The 16,026-nt window shown below is 42.5% G+C and overlaps 1 protein-coding gene across 3 annotated transcripts in view; it reads right to left on the bottom strand.

Moving 5' to 3' along the window:
* Positions 1-16,026, bottom strand: part of PLCB4 (phospholipase C beta 4) — a 477,241-nt gene that overhangs the window by 352,986 nt on the left and 108,229 nt on the right. For all 3 annotated transcript variants that reach the window (XM_040351702.1, XM_040351705.1, XM_040351703.1), the window contains exon 2: positions 2,306-2,363. The gene's annotated coding sequence lies outside the window, so the exon portion shown is untranslated. The remainder of the gene's footprint in view (positions 1-2,305; positions 2,364-16,026) is intronic.

The raw sequence follows: 16,026 nt of genomic DNA, 5'->3' as shown, positions 1-16,026 counted from the left end.
GGACACAGAAGACAAGTGTCTTTCTTAGGTCCCTTTCACACTACCGTGACCTCAAAGTCGGGAGCGATTTTGCAGCAATTTTGACGTGATTTAACCACTTAAGCCCCAGACCATTTTGCTGGTCAAAGACCGGACCACTTTTTGTGATTCAGCACTGCGTCGTCTTAACTGACAATTGCGCGCTGGTGCGACGTGGCCCCCAAACAAAATTGACGTCATTTTTTTCCCACAAATAGAGCTTTCTTTTGGTGGTTTTTGATCACCTCTGCGGTTTTTATTATTCTCTCTCCAGGAAGCATGCACGTAGCACCCTGGAGCCATCCAAAAAACAGAGATGAGGAAATCAATGGACTGGGAAAAAGAAGAAGAAAGATTAAAAAAAAAGAGGAAGGAAGAAGACGAAGAGGAAGGAAGAAGACGAAAAGGAAGGAAGAAGACGAAGAGGAAGGAAGAAGAGGAAGAGGAAGGAAGAAGAGGAAGGAAGAAGAAGAGGAAGGAAGGAAGGAAGAAAGAAGAGGAAGGAAGAAGAAGGAATAATAATAATAATAAGAAGAAGAAGAAGAAATTAAGAAGAAATTAATAATAATAAGAAGAAGAATAGGAAGGATGAAGAAGAGGGAGAAAGAAGGAAGTAATGAAGGAAGAAAGAAGAGGAAGGAAGAAGACGAAGAGAAAGGAAGAAGAGGAAGAAAGAAGACGAGAAAGGAAAAAGAAGAGGAAGGAAGGAAGAAAGAATGGGAAGGAAGAAGAAGAAGGAATAATAATAATAATAATAATAATAATAATACAGTAATCATAATAAGACGAAGGAAGAAGAAGAGGGAGGAAGAAGGAAGTAATGAAGAAAGAAAGAAGAGGAAGGAAGAAGGAATAACAATATTAATAATAAGAAGAAGAAGAAGAGGAAGGAAGAATAAGAGGGAGGAAGAACGAAGTAATGAAAGAAGAAGGAAGAAGAAGAAAATGAAAAGGAAGAAGGAAGAAGGAGATAAGAAGAGAAAGGAGAAGAAAGAAAGAAGAGGAGAGAAGAAAGAAGAAGGGGGAAGAAAGAAAGAAGAAGGGGGAAGAAAGAAAGAAGAAGAAAGAAAAAGACAGAAGAAAGAAGAAGAAGAAAGAAGAAGAAGAAAGAAGGAGAGAAGAAAGAAGAAGAAAGAAGAAGAGAGAAGAAAGAACAAGGGGGAAGAAAGAAAGAAAGAAGAAGAGAGAAGAAAGAACAAGGGGGAAGAAAGGAAGAAGAAAGAAAAAGACAGAAGAAAGAAGAAGGTAGATGAAAGAAGAAGAAGAAGGGAGAAGAAAGAAAGATCAAGGTAGAAGAAAGAAGGGAGAAGAAAGAAAGAAGAAGACGAAGAAAGAAGAAGGGAGAAGAAAGTAGAAGCAAGAAAAAGAAGGGAGAAAAAAAGAAGAAAGAAGAAGGGAGAAGAAGAAAGAAGAAGGGAGAAGAAGAAAGAAGAAGGGAGAAGAAGAAAGAAGAAGAGCAAGAAGATATGAACACTTCCGAGGGGACACAGAAAATATTTTGGGTGTCATGACAACTATAAGGGAACAAATAGAAAATTAGCACTATTTACAATGCTGTTTATTTTAATTCCTAGATGAATGTTTTTGGAAAGGAGGAGCTGAACTTCAAAGTGATGGTTGTTCTCACTAAACCTCAATTTACATAGTAGGAACCGTAAAGTGTCTGTTCTTACATTTACTGGCCTTGCATAATACCCCATTACAGAACCAAAGCCCAAGGAAAAACACAGAACTTCCAGGTAAGGGGCACAAGTTGCCTTCCACAACTCATTATTCAGACTTTTTTATTTATTTATTTTTTAAGGGAAGCACTTCAGAATCACATTATATTTTTTGTGGTAGTTAGATAAATAATTTGCATTCTTATATGCAGCCTGCAGGTGGAGCTCTCTGATCTTTTCAACATGTTTTGCTCTTAGCTCCCTTGTTGTAAAAAGAAAGCCCTGTTGCCTGCAACGGTCAACAGCCTAAGTTGAAAGTTATACACACAGGAGGAGAATGAATCAGGCGCACCCTATATAAAATTTTCACATGCATTTTATATACTGTACAATGTGAAAATCCATTTATAAGTACAAACAAAAAGTAATACAACTGACCCCAAACCATTAGAGTTTCATTTGAACATTTTGAAAATACTGAATTTGAAAATATAATTTGCCCAGGAATTTCAGGACCCCAAAGCTGGGGATCAGGGTAGTTAAATGTGGGAAAGGTAAGAACAGGAAGGTTAACTTTAAGCCGGCAGAATAGGCAAAACACCTTGTCAAAGATTCCAACCACTCACCTTGAATATGCAGATCACTGATTTTCTGTAAAGCTCATGGTAAGAAATCCATTCTTTCCTGAAATTAAAAGGACACATTGTGTTAAGTAATATGACAATGTTGATATACAATCAAAAAACAAAAACAAAAAAAGATTCACTAGCGACATCTCTCCTTCATTTTCTGTACAATTTACTTGGAAAGGTCGTGGATTACAAAATGCTCAATGGGGACAGAGGAAGCAAAAGAACCTGTGGATAGACGGACTTTTCAGGTAGACCTCTGGTGCCCAACCTGCGTTCCATAAGCATTTTTTGTGAAACCCTCGGGGGCCCCTAGGCTCCAACAACACCTAAAGCATGTGTACAGTCTCTGACATTCTTTTGTAGCATATTCGTAGTCTCTGACCATGCCCTGTAACATGTCCGAAGTTTCTGACCAACTTTTGTAGTATGCCCATAGTCTCTGACCATCTACTGTGTCTTTCCCATAACCTTTACCTGTTGTATGTCTGATGTCCCTGACACCAAATACTCACTGAGTATTATTATGTGTGGCCCTTTGGTGATGTCAGGGGCTGTACTTAAGGCCCATAATTTTAAGAAAATTCACCACCACTGAAGTAGATTTTTTCTTTATGTGACCTCTTATCTTCATTAACAAAGGTTTTATCTCCATCCTTAACCAGTTAATAACCACCCTATAGACGATATTCGTCTACAAGGCGTTTGCTTAACTCTGGGAGGACGTCCATGGACGTCCTCCCAGAATCGCGCTCCCACGCGCCCTCTGGGGCGCGCACACGGGAATGTCAGTGACCTCCGGACCCGGCGCATCACGGATCACGGTAAATCGCCGCTGATATCCAATGACGGAGCGATCATTTGTAAACAAACATTGATGACGCTGGTTCCTCCCTCCCCTCTCTGTACCGAACGGTACAGTGTGAGAGGAGAGGGGGGGAGAGAGCGGATGCAGCACGAGTGCTGTGGGCTGGATCTGTGACAAATGCAGTCACAGATCCAGCCATCCATCCCTGCCCCATACTAAGACTACTCTGCAATACCCCACAGTACTCTTCAATACCCCACACTACTCTGCAATACCCCACAATACTCTGCAATACCCCACAATACTCTTCAATACCCCACAATACTCTGCAATACCTCACAATACTCTGCAATACCCCCCACAATACTCTGCAATACCCCACAATACTCTGCAATACCCCACACTAGTCTGCAATACCCCACAATACTCTGCAATACCCCACAATACCCTGCAACGTCGCCTATGGGGATTTTTAAGTAGCGAAGTTTGGCGCCATTCCACGAGCGTGTGCACTGTTGAAGGGTGACATGTTGGGTATCTATTTACTCGGCGTAACTTCATCTTTCACATTTATGCAAAAGAATGAAGAAAAACAGAAACAAAGAAAAATTCTTTTTTTTTTACAGAATTTTCAGTCTTTTTTTCTCTTATAGCGCAAAAAATAAAAAAAACAACGGTAATTAAATACCACCAAAAGAAAGCTCTATTTGTGTGAAAAAAAGGACGAAAATTTCATTTGGGTACAATGTTGTATGACTAAGTAATTGTCATTCAAATTGTGAGAGCACCGAAAGCTGAAAATTGGTCTGGTTATTAAAGCGGTGGTTCACCCTGCAGAACAACATTTTAGCATACAATTCGGCATTGTAGCGCGAGCTACAGTATGCCGGTCTTAATTTTTTTATCGCCGTACTCACAGTGTAATCGTACATAGTAGATTCTGACTGCCCGCGGGGAATGGGCGTTCCTTTCAAGAGGGAGGGTGATTGACGGCCGGCTCTGGCGCGTCACGCTCCCCGAAGACAGCCGGAGTAGGTCTCGGCTCTTCACGGCGCCTGCGCACAGACTATGCGCAGGCGCCGTGAAGAGCCAAGCCTATTTCGGCTATTTCCGGAGAAGCGTGACGCGCCAGAGCCGGCCGTCAATCACCTTCCGTCTGGATTGGAACGCCCATTCCCCGTGGGCAGTCGGAATCTACTATGTACGATTACACTGTGAGTACGGCGATAAAAAAATTAAGACCGGCATACTGTAGCTCGCGCTACAATGCCGAATTTTAGGCTAGAAGAAAAAAAAAATATTTTTTTATTTTATAGGGTGAACCCCCGCTTTAAGGGGGTTTACGTGCCTGGTGGTCAAGTGGTTAAAGATGACATTCGCTCATTTGCCTTTACAAACGCTGAGTGAAAAACATACAATACAACTCCCTCCTTCATTATAAACTCAAACCATCCTCCATCACCGCACTACTCCGTCCTTCATTATCAACTAAAACCATCCTCCATCACCGCACTACTCCGTCCTTCATTATCAACTAAAACCATCCTCCATCACCGCACTACTCCGTCCTTCATTATAGACTCAAATCATCCTCCATCACCGCACTACTCCATCCTTCATTATCAACTCAAATCATCCTCCGTCACTGTACTACTCCGTCCTTCATTATCAACTCAAATCATCCTCCATCACTGCACTACTCCGTCCTTCATTATAGACTCAAATCATCCTCCATCACCGCACTACTCCATCCTTCATTATCAACTCAAATCATCCTCCGTCACTGTACTACTCCGTCCTTCATTATCAACTCAAATCATCCTCCATCACTGCACTACTCCGTCCTTCATTATCAACTCAAATCATCCTCCATCACTGCACTACTCCGTCCTTCATTATAGACTCAAATCATCCTCCATCACCGCACTACTCCGTCCTTCATTATAGACTCAAATCATCCTCCATCACCACACTACTCCATCCTTCATTATCAACTCAAATCATCCTCCGTCACTGTACTACTCCGTCCTTCATTATCAACTCAAATCATCCTCCATCACTGCACTACTCCGTCCTTCATTATAGACTCAAATCATCCTCCATCACTGCACTACTCCGTCCTTCATTATCAACTCAAATCATCCTCCATCACTGCACTACTCCGTCCTTCATTATAGACTCAAATCATCCTCCATCACCGCACTACTCCATCCTTCATTATCAACTCAAACCATCCTCCGTCACCACACTACTCCGTCCTTCATTATCAACTCAAACCATCCTCCGTCACCACACTACTCCGTCCTTCATTATCAACTCAAACCATCCTCCGTCACCGCACTACTCCGTCCTTCATTATCAACTCAAATCATCCTCCATCACTGCACTACTCCGTCCTTCATTATAGACTCAAATCATCCTCCATCACCGCACTACTCCATCCTTCATTATCAACTCAAACCATCCTCCGTCACCACACTACTCCGTCCTTCATTATCAACTCAAACCATCCTCCGTCACCACACTACTCCGTCCTTCATTATCAACTCAAACCATCCTCCGTCACCGCACTACTCCATCCTTCATTATCAACTCAAATCATCCTCCGTCACTGTACTACTCCGTCCTTCATTATCAACTCAAATCATCCTCCATCACCGCACTACTCCGTCCTTCATTATCAACTCAAATCATCCTCCATCACCGCACTACTCCGTCCTTCATTATCAACTCAAACCATCCTCCATCAATTTTCTACTTCATCCTTCATTATAGACTCAAATCATCCTCCGTCACCGCACTACTCCGTCCTTCATTATCAACTCAAATCATCCTCCATCACCGCACTACTCCGTCCTTCATTATAGACTCAAATCATCCTCCATCACCGCACTACTCCATCCTTCATTATCAACTCAAATCATCCTCCATCACCGCACTACTCCATCCTTCATTATAGGCTCAAATCATCCTCCATCACCGCACTACTCCATCCTTCATTATAGACTCAAATCATCCTCCATCACCGCACTACTCCGTCCTTCATTATAGACTCAAATCATCCTCCATCACCGCACTACTCCGTCCTTCATTATAGACTCAAATCATCCTCCATCACCGCACTACTCCATCCTTCATTATCAACTCAAATCATCCTCCGTCACTGTACTACTCCGTCCTTCATTATAGACTCAAACCATCCTCCATCACTGCACTACTCCGTCCTTCATTATCAACTCAAACCGTCCTCCGTCACCGCACTACTCCGTCCTTCATTATAAACTCAAACCATCCTCCATCACTGCACTACTCCCTCCTTCATTATCAACTCAAATCATCCTCCGTCACCGCACTACTCCATCCTTCATTATAGACTCAAATCATCCTCCATCACCGCACTACTCCATCCTTCATTATAGACTCAAGCCTCGTACACACGCTCGGTTTTCTCGGCAAGAGCCAGCAAGAAAATTGCTGAGTAAACCGAGCGTGTGTACGAGGCTTTCAGGTTTTTCGTCTGGAAATCTGGCCAGAATCTCAACGAGAAAAATAGAGATCCTGCTCTCTATTTTCTCGTCGAGATTCTTGTCGGCCTGTTTCCCCGACGAGAAACTCGAGAGTGTGTATACTTACCTGTCGCCGTGGAAACCTGTGCATGCTTGAAATGACTTTGACGAATGGGCGGGAGCTTCCAAAGCATAGGTAAGGTGGCGGCGACGGCATCGAATGTGATGAGCCCATGCTCGTCGTACGCGATGACGTCATCACGTTCTTGACTTTCAAAAAAAACGCAGTTCTTTTAAAAGGTCTGTGTGCACACTGGGGCGGCAAGAGATTCTTGCCAAGAATCTCGTCGGGAAAAACAACGTTTTTTTTCCTGACGAGATTCTTGCCCGTATGTACACGGGCAAGAATGGACCATCCTCCATCACTTTTTGATGTTTAACCACTTCCCGCCCGGCCTATAGCAGAATGTAGACCGGAAGTGGTTCAGTTATCCTGACTGGGCGTCATATGACGTCCAGCAGGGTAAGCAGTGATCGCGCTCCCTGCTATCAGTGCCACCTATGAGTGCCCATCAGTGCCACATATGAGTTCCCATCTGTGCTGCCTATGAGTGCCTATCAGTGCCCATTAGTGCTGTATACCAGTGCCACCTATTAGTGCCCAACAGTGCTGCTTATCAGTGCCACCTATCAGTGCCTATCAATGCTGCAAAAAAGTGCCACCTTATTAGTGCCAATCAGTGCAGCCTCATCAGTGCCCATGAGTGAAGGAGAAAACTTACTTATTTACAAAGTTTTGTAACAAATAAAGAAAAACGTTTTTTTTTTTCAAAATGTTTTTTTATTTGTATGGGAAAAACTAAAAACCCCAGAGGTGATCAAATACCACCAAAAGAAAGCTCTATTTGTGGCGAAATTTTGTCATTCAAAATATAAGAGCGCTGAAAGCTGAGAATTGGAGGCAGGAAGGCGTATAAGTGCCCTGTATTGAAGTGGTGAATTTGTTTTATTCGATTTTTTGCAAATATAACAGTCCACTTAGACAAAGTATGAAGTGTACTCAAAGGGTGCGGACAAGGCAAACAGAGCACTTAGAATCTGGTTCCACACATTTAGGCAATACATAACAGCAGTACAAACAATAGCCTAAAGAATATGAGTATTAATGTAAGATAGGAAGACGGTCCTAGTCTCAAAGGTATAGGAAACATAGACTAGGAGCATTAACACATGCTATTCAAAGACACACAAAAGAAGAACAAACTTAACACCTTTCTGCAAAAACATAGTAAGTGCTCCTAGCAGCAAGGTAGCAAAAAGAAAGAGCACATCACATGCCCTACTTAGCAACATCATGGGAGTACATATAGAAGTAGAATGTAAGAGAGAAGGAATAAGTAAAAAAGGGGGGGGCAGGAGGGGCACATGGGTAGTGGAGGGGGTGGAGAACCTCAGGCATTGACAGGACCAAGAAGGCGGCAACCCACTTCCTGAGAGAGTCCCAAAGAGAAGCACAAGGTCAACCCATAGAGCATAGATGTCAAACACAAGGCCCACGGTCCGAATCCGGCCCTCCAGGCCATTTCAGGTTAGTCCACCTGAGGTATCTGCAAGATTCAGAGCATCAAAAATAGCAGAAATGTGGCCAAAGAGTCAGGCACTTATAAAACTAAGCTCTGGGCTAATAGTACTAAGAGCTTAGAAACCATTTGAGCTCTGAGCCCAGGTGAAGAATAAGAACTCTATCCCACCTTGGCTCATATAGGCTAACTCGTAGGTATAACAATGAGAACCCTAGTCGAGAGAATACATAGTGTAGGCCCGCAGAGGTTCATGCCTGCACCGAGTGCAGGGAAAGTTTCAAAATGAGGAGGAAGAGGACAGGAGAGGTTGAAGACAAGGGTGGGGTGCACTGGTGAGGAGGATAAGAATGAGAGAGAGAGAGAATTTCACAGGTGGCTGGGGAAAAGGGGAGCTTGGCCATGGCGTCAATTAGGTAAGTGCCCTGGGGCCTCCATACCAGAGTCAAGGAGAAACCCCAAGGTTCCCAGGTGAGTTTGAATTTGTCAACCGTGTCCAGTATGGTGTTGGAATTTTTTTCCTGGGACATTATCCAGGAGATTTTTGGTTTGGCCAAGCGGTAGGAAACTGTAGGAGATTTCCAAACCCAGGCAATAGTCATTTTGGCCCCTAAGGCCCCGTACACACGACCGAGTTTCTCGGCAGAATTCAGCCAGAAACTCGATCGGAGCCGTATTCTGACGAGAAACCCCGTCGTGTGTACACTTTTGGCCAACACAGACCCTCCTCCATTACTTCATCCTGCATCACTAACACAGACCCTCCTCCATTACTCCATCCTACATCTCCAACACAGACCCTCCTCCATTACTTCATCCTACATCTCCAACACAGACCCTCCTCCATTACTCCATCCTACATCTCCAACACAGACCCTCCTCCATTACTCCATCCTACAACACCAACACAGACCCTCCTCCATTACTCCATCCTACATCTCCAACACAGACCCTCCTCCATTACTTCATCCTACATCTCCAACACAGACCCTCCTCCATTACTCCATCCTACATCTCCAACACAGACCCTCCTCCATTACTCCATCCTACAAAACTAACACAGACCCTCCTCCATTACTGCATCCTACAACACCAACACAGACCCTCCTCCATTACTCCATCCTACAAAACTAACACAGACCCTCCTCCATTACTCCATCCTACATCTCCAACACAGACCCTCCTCCATTACTGCATCCTACAAAACTAACACAGACCCTCCTCCATTACTGCATCCTACAACACCAACACAGACCCTCCTCCATTACTCCATCCTACAAAACTAACACAGACCCTCCTCCATTACTCCATCCTACATCTCCAACACAGATCCTCCTCCATTACTCCATCCTACATCACTAACACAGACCCTCCTGCATTACTCCATCCTACATTACTAACATAGACCCTCCTCCATTACTCCATCCTACATAACCAACACAGACCCTCCTCCATTACTCCATCCTACATAACCAACACAGACCCTCCTGCATTACTCCATCCTACATTACTAACACAGACCCTCCTCCATTACTCCATCCTACAACACCAACACAGACCCTCCTCCATTACTCCATCCTACAAAACTAACACAGACCCTCCTCCATTACTCCATCCTACATAACCAACACAGACCCTCCGCCATTACTCCATCCTACATAACCAACACAGACCCTCCTGCATTACTCCATCCTACATTACTAACACAGACCCTCCTCCATTACTCCATCATACATAACTAACACAGACCCTCTTGCATTACTCCATCCTACATCACCAACACAGACCCTCTTGCATTACTCCATCCTACATCACCAACACAGACCCTCCTCCATTACTTCATCCTACATCTCCAACACAGACCCTCCTCCATTACCCCATCCTTCATCACTAACACAGACCCTCCACCATTACTCCATCCTACATCTCCAACACAGACCCTCCTCCATTACTCCATCCTATATCACTAACCCAGTCTCTCCTCAATCAATGTACTACCCTGTCCTATGGCACTAAATCTCTATCACTGTATCACTCCAATGTACATTATAAACCCATATATCACCCACCTATGTACCCATCTATCCTGGATGATTAATCCAAACAATCCGTCGTGAGCCTTTCATTCCATCTTATATAACTTTCCTAAATTAGTACCAATTACCGATGAGTGGAAACAAGTCTGGCCATTGCAGCTGCTTTGAGCATTCCAATTATTTTATCCATTCAAACTTTTGATTATCCCAAAAAAGGAACAAAAAGTACACAGAAGAGCGACAATCTTTCAAAGAGATCATCATCACAACCTTTGTCATCGCTGAACATAGCAGAACTCCATTACCTAGCAGCAAGACCGGTTTTATGTATAGTTTGACGTGTCCACAACATACAGGAACTTGGTGGAGATGGAAAAGGTAAGCAAAAAAATAAATAAAGGCGTCAGTATATTTGCACAGCAATTACCGTGAGATCCGGGAAAGTTATTTGTTTTGTATTTGAACCAGTGGAGTCTTTCTGCATTGGGCGCGGGCAAGTCACAACTAGCCAATGATTGAATTACCTCTCTGCGTTCTCTGAGCTGGCGAACTGAAATGAAAGACCCCCCTTGTGGATTTAACACCTCAATAGAAACAAGATTAGAAAGTCGGGGCGATACAACGTAGTCTTGCTACCCCTGCCAGTATCATAACATTGTCTTAATATTGCCACTAAAAAGGTGCAATGACTGCCATGGACTGAAACTAAAAGAGAGCTCTGTTTAGACGTAACTAATTCAGCGATTCATCAATTAGTTACAAAGATAAAATGACAAATGTTCTTAACCACTTCAATACCGAACACTTTCACCCCCCGTCCTGCCCAGACCAATATTCAGCTTTCAGCGCTGTCACACTTTGAATGACAATTGCGCGGTCATGCAACACTGTACCCAAATGAGATTTTTATCCTTTTTTTCCACACAAATAGAGCTTTTTTTTATGGTAATAAACCACCACCGCTAAATAAACAAAAAAAAATCCAGAAAATTTTGAAAAAACAAGTTTTTCCTTGGTTTTGTTTATAAGATTTTGCTTGTTCTTCGTAGGTATTCTGCTACATTTTTTTAATGAAAATAACACAGTCATAGCTGGATTCACGTAGGGCGGCATATGTTTCAGCCGGCGTATCGTTACGATACGCCGCCGTAAGTCAGAGAGGCAAGTGCTGTATAGGCTGTTTTTATCAAGATCAAAATATGACCACAACAGATGTATTGCAATACATTGCAAAATAAAAAGATGTGCATTCTCTAGGCTATATTTATATGGGCATGGTACGCCTGGCCTGAGTAACTTCCAATACAAAGTGAAGCTGAATTATCTCATATATAACACATATATATTTCCACTGGAAGGATGTATGTTATATAAGAGATAATTCAGCGTCACTTTGTATTGGAAATTACTAGGCCAGGCGTACCATGCCCATATAAATATAATATAAAGAGAAAAATAGTGCAGCACAAAATTCAATAAGAATATATATAAATATATATATATATATATATATATATATATATATATATATATAAGATTAAATAAATAAATTATATACAAGTGAAATTATATATAAAGTCCAAAATATGTGAAACGAATTCCAAAACATGTGCTAAAGAAAGTCAGATTGCAGGAATCTTCACCAGGCAATTATTAAAATCTAAACTCAAAGTGATCCCTCCACCAGTAAGAATGGCTACTCTCACCTCCAATCATGGACCCCTGTGTTACCAGGTGGTCAGATTAACCACTTAAGCCCCGGACCTTTAGGCAGCTAAATGCCCAGGCCAGGTTTTACGATTCGGCACTGCGTCACTTTAACAGACAATTGCGCGGTCGTGCGATGTGGCTCCCAAACAAAATTGGCGTCCTTTTTTCCCCACAAATAGAGCTTTCTTTTGGTGGTATTTGATCACCTCTGCGGTTTTTATTTTTTGCGCTATAAACAAAAATAGAGCGACAATTTTGAAAAAAAATTCAATATTTTTTACTTTTTTCTATAATTAATATATCACCCAAAAATATATAAAAAAAAATTTTTCCTCAGTTTAGGCCGATACGTATTCTTCTACCTATTTTTTGGTAAAAAAAAAATCGCAATAAGCGATTACTACTAATGGCGGTGATCAGCAATTTTTTTCGTGACTGCGACATTATGTCGGACACTTCGGACAATTTTGACACATTTTTGGGACCATTGTCATTTTCACAGCAAAAAATGCATTTAAATTGCATTGTTTATTGTGAAAATGACAGTTGCAGTTTGGGAGTTAACCACAGGGGGCGCTGAAGGAGTTATTGTTTACCTAGTGTGTGTTTACAACTGTAGGGGGGTGTGGCTGTAGAAGTGACGTCATCGATTGTGTCTCCCTATAAAGGGGATGACACGATCGATGCAGCCGCCACAGTGAAGCACGGGGAAGCCGTGTTTACACGCGGCTCTCCCCGTTCTTCAGTTCCGGGGACCGATCGCGGGACCCCAGCGGCGATCGGGTCCGCGGGTCTCGTGGTCCCGGAGCTTCGGACCGGGTCACGGATGCGCGCCCGCGACCCAGGGCTGGGTAGATGTAAACGGCGTGCTGCCGGTACGTCGATCTGCCCAGCCGTGCCATTCTGCCGACGTATATCGGCGTGCGGCGGTCGTTAAGTGGTTAAGCAGAATTCACAGCATAGAAAGCCTGCAGGCAGGATACATGGATCAATTCCTCATAAGTCAGTGGCAAACGGACTACAGGCTAAAGGATGGGCTGTGGATCGCATGTAATTGAATGTAACAGTAATGACCATACAAATATAGCCTAGAGAATGTACACCTTTCTATATTGCACGGGTGACCTTAAAATTACCCCCTCCCAGCTGAAAAAAGTTCTGGGGAAGCCCATGCTTCAAGGTAAACAAAAAAAGGTTGAAAAAGCCTGCTTTCAAAAAAATGCGTGCTTAACTGGAAATTCTAGTGGGGAGATGCAGTATTTCGTCTTTTGGGTTTCAATGACATGTATTTTGTAATTCAACGAGCCTCCAACATATTTAATTGAGATATCAGTTGAAAAAAAAAAACTCCAGGAAGGCAGTCTGTTATAAGTAGCTGTTGCTGGACAACATCTCCCACATGGCAAATCAACTCTTCCTGCTTCACTGGGTCTGTACACAATGCTAATGAACATTTGGGGATGAAAGCTTACTTCCACGAGAAGAAATTATACTATATAGCTGGTGCAGATCCAGGGATGTAAAAAAGAAAAAAAGGAATCCATAGTTCCTAATGCACTTACAGACATATTTTACACAATTTACACAATTGCTTAGTCTTCCTGGTTCCAATTCCATAGTTTACACAATTGCTATTTCCTGGTTCCAATTTCATAGTGTACACGAGTTACACAATTGCTTCTTTGTGACTTCAGTTTACACAATTACTTCTTCCTGGTTCTAATGTCAAAGTTTACACAATTGCCTCTTCCTGGTTCCAATGTCGAAATGTACACAATTGCTTCTTCCTGTTTCCAATTTTATAGTTTACACAATTGCTTCTTCCTGGTTACAATTTCATAGTGTACACAAGTTACACAATTGCTTCTTCGAGCCTTCAGTTTACACAATTTACACAATTGCTTCTTCCTTGTACCAACGTCAAAATTTACACAATCGCTTCTTCCTGTTTCCAATTTTATAGTTTACACAATTGCTTCTTCCTGTTTACAATTTCATAGTGTACACAAGTTACACAATTGCTTCTTCGAGACTTCAGTTTACACAATTTACACAATTGCTTCTTCCGGGTTCCAATGTCGAGGTTTATACAATTGCTTCTTCCTGGTTCCAATGTCAAATTTTACACAATTGCTTCTTTCTGGTTCCGATTTCATAGATTATACAATTGCTTCTTCCTGTTTCCAATTTCATAGTTTACGAAATTTACACAATTGCTTCTTCCTGTTTCCAATTTTATAGTCTACACAATTGCTTCACCCTGGTTCCAACTTCATAGTTTACACAATTTACACAATTGTTTCTTCCTGTTTCCAATTTTGTAGTCTACACAATTGCTTCTTCGAGACTTCAGTTTATACAATTTACACAATTGCTTCTTCCTGGTTCCAATGTTGAAGTTTACACAATTGCTTTTTCCTGGTTCCAATGTTGAAGTTTACACAATTGCTTCTTCCTGGTTTCAATGTCAAAATGTACACACTTGGGGGCAGATCCACATAGAATTAGATCCGTGCAGCGTATCAGAGATACACTACGCCGCCGTACCTTACCTGGCGGAATTTTGAATCCTCAACGATTTCGCGCCAGGGTAGGGGGCGGGTAGGGGGCGTGTTTCATTTAAATGAAGCGCGTCCCCGCGCCGAATGAACTGCGCATGCACTGTCCCGAAATTTCCCGCCGTACATTGTGCTAAATGACGTCGCTAGGACGTCATTTTTTTAACTTAGACGGGACTTACGTACATTCCGATTCATGGACGACTTACGCAAAAAAAAAAAAATTCAAATGTCGACGCGGGAACGACGGCCATACTTAACATGGCAATTCTAACTATACGCCACAAAATACCAGCTTTAACTATACGCCGGAAAAAGCAGACTAGAGACGACGTAAGAGAATGCGACAGCCGCGCGTACGTTCGTGGATCGACGGAAATAGCTAATTTGCATACCCAACGCGGAAAACGATGAGAACTCCACCCAGCGGACGCCGAAGTATTGCATCTACGATCCGAAGGCGTACGAAGCCGTATGCCTGTCGGATCGAACCCAGATGCCGTTGTATCTTGGTTTGAGGATTCAAACTAAAGATACGACGCGGGTCATTTGAAAGTACGCCGGCGTATCAGTAGATACGCCGGCGTACTCGCTCTGAGGATCTGGCCCATGTTTCTTTCTGGTTCCGATTTCATAGTTTACACAATTGCTTCTTCCTGGTTCCAATTTCATAGTTTACACAATTTACACAATTGCTTCTTCCTGGTTCCAATTTCATAGTGTACACAAGTTTACACAATTGCTTCTTCCTGTTTACAATTTCATAGTGTACACAAGTTACACAATTGCTTCTTCGAGACTTCAGTTTACACAATTTACACAATTGCTTCTTCCGGGTTCTAATGTCGAGGTTTATACAATTGCTTCTTCCTGGTTCCAATGTCAAATTTTACACAATTGCTTCTTTCTGGTTCCGATTTCATAGATTATACAATTGCTTCTTCCTGTTTCCAATTTCATAGTTTACGAAATTTACACAATTGCTTCTTCCTGTTTCCAATTTTATAGTCTACACAATTGCTTCACCCTGGTTCCAACTTCATAGTTTACACAATTTACACAATTGTTTCTTCCTGTTTCCAATTTTGTAGTCTACACAATTGCTTCTTCGAGACTTCAGTTTATACAATTTACACAATTGCTTCTTCCTGGTTCCAATGTTGAAGTTTACACAATTGCTTTTTCCTGGTTCCAATGTTGAAGTTTACACAATTGCTTCTTCCTGGTTTCAATGTCAAAATGTACACACTTGGGGGCAGATCCACATAGAATTAGATCCGTGCAGCGTATCAGAGATACACTACGCCGCCGTACCTTACCTGGCGGAATTTTGAATCCTCAACGATTTCGCGCCAGGGTAGGGGGCGGGTAGGGGGCGTGTTTCATTTAAATGAAGCGCGTCCCCGCGCCGAATGAACTGCGCATGCACTGTCCCGAAATTTCCCGCCGTACATTGTGCTAAATGACGTCGCTAGGACGTCATTTTTTTAACTTAGACGGGACTTACGTACATTCCGATT

This window comes from Rana temporaria, chromosome 4, assembly GCF_905171775.1.
Source record: "Rana temporaria chromosome 4, aRanTem1.1, whole genome shotgun sequence".
Taxonomy (NCBI): Eukaryota; Metazoa; Chordata; class Amphibia; order Anura; family Ranidae; genus Rana; species Rana temporaria.
This window is presented reverse-complemented; position numbering and strand designations above follow the sequence as displayed.